Source organism: Nanorana parkeri, unplaced genomic scaffold (genome assembly GCF_000935625.1).
Source record: "Nanorana parkeri isolate BGI_ZX_2015 unplaced genomic scaffold, ASM93562v1 scaffold1592, whole genome shotgun sequence".
Classification (NCBI taxonomy): Eukaryota; Metazoa; Chordata; class Amphibia; order Anura; family Dicroglossidae; genus Nanorana; species Nanorana parkeri.
Window position 1 is genome coordinate 232,424 of NW_017307860.1, and position 3,923 is coordinate 236,346.

At 50.7% G+C, this 3,923-nt stretch overlaps 1 long non-coding RNA gene across 1 annotated transcript in view; it reads right to left on the bottom strand.

The window, feature by feature from the left end:
- LOC108798952 overlaps window positions 1-3,923 on the bottom strand; it is a 21,785-nt gene that overhangs the window by 15,526 nt on the left and 2,336 nt on the right. The gene's annotated exons all lie outside the window — the stretch shown is intronic.

A 3,923-nucleotide genomic window follows, 5' to 3' on the forward strand; every position in this document is an offset into this window, starting at 1 on the left:
AAATGTAGCTTTTCTCTCTTCCACATTCATCTAAAATCTCTCAACAATTATCGGATCAAATTTTATTTTGGGGCCATTTACATTGTTGTGGTGAGATATTAAAGTGACACGAAACTCCGGAGATAAACCCTAAAAATCCCTCCCAGTCCCCGAACTCTGAATATTTATTTTTTGGGGGGGTTTAAAGTTATTTTCTCTACAAAATTCAGTTCTTAAAGGGACACGAAACTCCGGAGTTACATCCTAAAAACCCCTCCGAGTCCCCGAACTCTGAGCAACAATGTATCTTATTTGTATCACTCGGCTGGAGATCCTCCAATCATCTCTGACACCGTCCTTCCTTCTGGAGGGGGGAGGGGCTACGTCTGTTCCCCATGGTCCCTGTGTGTTTTGTAGAGTAGTCACCGCTCCAAGCTCCGCCCCCGGGATGGACTACAATCTCAGGTTTAGTTTACTCATTTGTAGGGATGCACCGATACCGATACCAATGCCGAGTATCTGGGCAAGTACTCGTACTCGCCCCAATGCTCCGATGCCTAGCCCGATACTTCCGGTATCAGAAAGCCGGCTCCATGCTCTCACATCACTTGTGACGAGGGATCATGGAGCCGACTTCCCGGGCCAATCAAGAAGCCGCGCGCCGTGTAATGACGTGCTCGGGAAACCGGCTCCATGCTCCCTAGTCACCTCATGACAAGGGAGCATGGAGCCGGCTTCCCGGCCAATCGCGTCATTGTCATTACACAGCGCTCGGCTTCCTGATTGCCCAGAATGCCGGCTCCATGATTTCTCGTCACCTAGTGACGGGAAGCACGGGGACGGCTTCCCCTGCTAATCGGGAAGCCGGGTGGCGAGTCATTACACCGCCGTCTGGCTTCCTGAATGGGACTTCCGGTACTCTGTGCATCTCTACTGATTTGTATTGGGATTGTAGTCCATCCCGGGGGGGGAGGGGGGCGGAGCTTGGAGCGGTGACTACTTTACCACACACACAGGGACCATGGGGAACAGACGTAGCCCCCCTCCAGAAGGAAGGACGGTGTCAGAGATGATTGGAGGATCTCCAGCCGAGTGACACACAAATAAGATACATTGTTGCTCAGAGTTCAGGGACTTGGGGGGGTTTTTAGGACTTATCTCCGGAGTTTGGTGTCACCGCGGCAAGGCAGCCTATCAGAATGAAGGTCGCATGGGGAGAAGATTTCGGGGCGGTGGGAGGAGTCTCCTTTATGGTAGATCTGTAGGTAGCCCATTAGATTGCGGTTAGGATGCTCAATGGGAGGTAGCGGGAGCAACTCAGGACAGAGAACAGAAGAGCGCCGGACTAGAACGCATGTCATGGAAGTCACAGAGTGCGTAGGAAACGTTTAATAACCGAGCCGATCAAACGCAGTAATTAAACTTTTTTTTATGGACTCCGTGACTCCTATGACATGCGTCTTCTGTTCACTTTCCCTATTAAAATGAATGACAACGCACTGAAAGGTCCCAACAATCAGACCTGACCCCCATTCTGTAATGCATTGCTCTCATGGTGCGTTGCCCTAATGCAGGGGTAAGGCAAACAGCCGCTCTCTTCAGCTGTTGTGGAACTACAAATCCCATTAGGCATTGCAGGATTCTTACAACATCAACAGTATGACTCCCTCAGACAGATGCATGATGGGATTTGTAGTTTCCCCACAGCTGGAGTTTGCCCGCCCCTTAAAACTTAATGACACTGCTATGCATGTAACGTGTTGCTGTGAGTTGCAGTAAGTCATGCGTTATTACTGCGCACAGAGGAGAATTGGAAGGAATATGTCGGACCGAGAACCTGTTTTATGTAGATTAGGAGAAGATAAGAAGCGCGGTATTATCCTGACTACGTGCGCTCCGGCGAGGGCTGCGTGACACAGGGCGGGTTTCCTGATGGTGACAACAGTGGACCATGTTTGTGAAATGTGTGATGAGACAGCCAATTGTAGACTTCACTGGGGGCCCATGTGACAGGGTGACAACGCAAGAGAACAATTGGGAAAAAGAGCGTTGTCACCCTATAACAGGAAGTGTCTGAACAAGGACAGAGCGTTGTCACCCTATAACAGGAAGTGTCTGAACAAGCACACAGCATTGTTACCCTATAACAGGAAGTGTCTGAACAAGGACAGAGCAGTGTCACTCTATACACAGGAAGTGACTGAACAAGGGCAGAGCATTGTCACCCTATCACAGGAAGTGCCTGAACAAGGGCAGAGCATTGTCCCCCTATAACAGGAAGTGCCTGAACAAGGACAGAGCAATGTCACCCTATAACAGGAAGTGCCTGAACAAGGACAGAGCAATGTCACCCTATAACAGGAAGTGCCTGAACAAGGACAGAGCAATGTCACCCTATAACAGGAAGTGCCTGAACAAGGACAGAGCAATGTCACCCTATAACAGGAAGTGCCTGAACAAGGACAGAGCAATGTCACCCTATAACAGGAAGTGCCAGAACAAGGACAGAGCGTTGTCACCCTATAACAGGAAGTGCCAGAACAAGGACCTCCATGGCGGGATCATTGTAATGAAAACAAGTTGAAGCTTCTATCAGATTGTAGCGATGAGGTTTTAGCTTCACTTGTAGACTTGGCCGGAGTGCCCCTTTAACGTGTGCGGCAGTAAATGTCGCTGACATAGGCTGTGGCGGCGCAGAGACGTCTCCGGAGCCGGGTAATTATAGTCAGGAGGCAGAAAATAGAGTGTAAATGACGGGGCAGAGCGGCGCGCGGCACTACGGATACAGGAACCGCGATCACCGCCGGCGTCATATTTATATCAATCCCGTCAGCCCAATGTAAAGTGCACTTGTCATGAGAGCGACACAAGAGCCGTCATGGCGGACCCCCTTCCGAAAATGCCGCTCGCCTGGTTCATATACTGACCCTCCGGCTTCACATGACCTGGTGTATATACAGAGACTTGTGTATATGAATCCAAACGTCACATATTGCAGCATACCGGCCCTCCGATGTGGCGGCTGCATTCGTTTTCTTTTTTCAGGCTTTTACACACTTCCTGTCCAAGGGTGACAACTCTCACTATACTGCATCCATGGGAGCAGCAGCGTTGTCACCCTGGGAGAAGAAGTCTCCATCTCTTGAGGTCTTTTGGCCCAGCGGCTTTATCTATCAGCAGGGAACCTTTGGCCATGCAGGCACCTCTATTCATTTAATGGAGGAGGAAGGGGGAGGCGGAGTCAAACAGTCCGAGAGAAGCATTGCCCAATTGGTCAGCGTTTGTTGGGGGTTGACTGAGCGACGCACCTTCGGGAAATCCGAGCACTCATGTTTATAGGCCACCATAGGCACTAAGGGGCCCAGTTATAAATCTGCCACCCACCCATATGCTCCTCTACTCCATCTAGTGGTGGGAATGCCTTGTGAGCAGCACTTGTCCAGCGTATGGCTGGGTGGCAGATTTATATATTGGCCCCGAGGAGTACACATGGATACTTTTACACCAGCCAATGGGTCCCTAAACGCAACGGGGCACACTTGCAAAGCAGTAAAGCTGACATTAACCGAACATACACTGCAAGTGAATCTTATAGGTGCATGTGCTTTAAATGAAAGATTCACCACCAGTGAACGTCTGGTGAAAGTCACATTTAATACTTTATAAATATGCCCCAAAGGGCTTTGTCCCACAACTGATCTCTATGGCGAAAGCTCTGCAGCGCCGGCTTATCGGGTCAAACGTATCCGGTCCAATCGATGTCCCCCCCAACAATCCCAATCTGATGGGGTCTGCAGGGGCCCACAGGCATCTCCCAATCAGAGGTCTAGGAGGAGCTGGTGGCCGCCTCTGGTCCTTATGCAATGGAAGGTCTCATGACTCAGGATCATCTCAGGCCGGGGACTATAGAAATGCCCCCCCCCCCCCCGGGCGGCTCAGGGGGG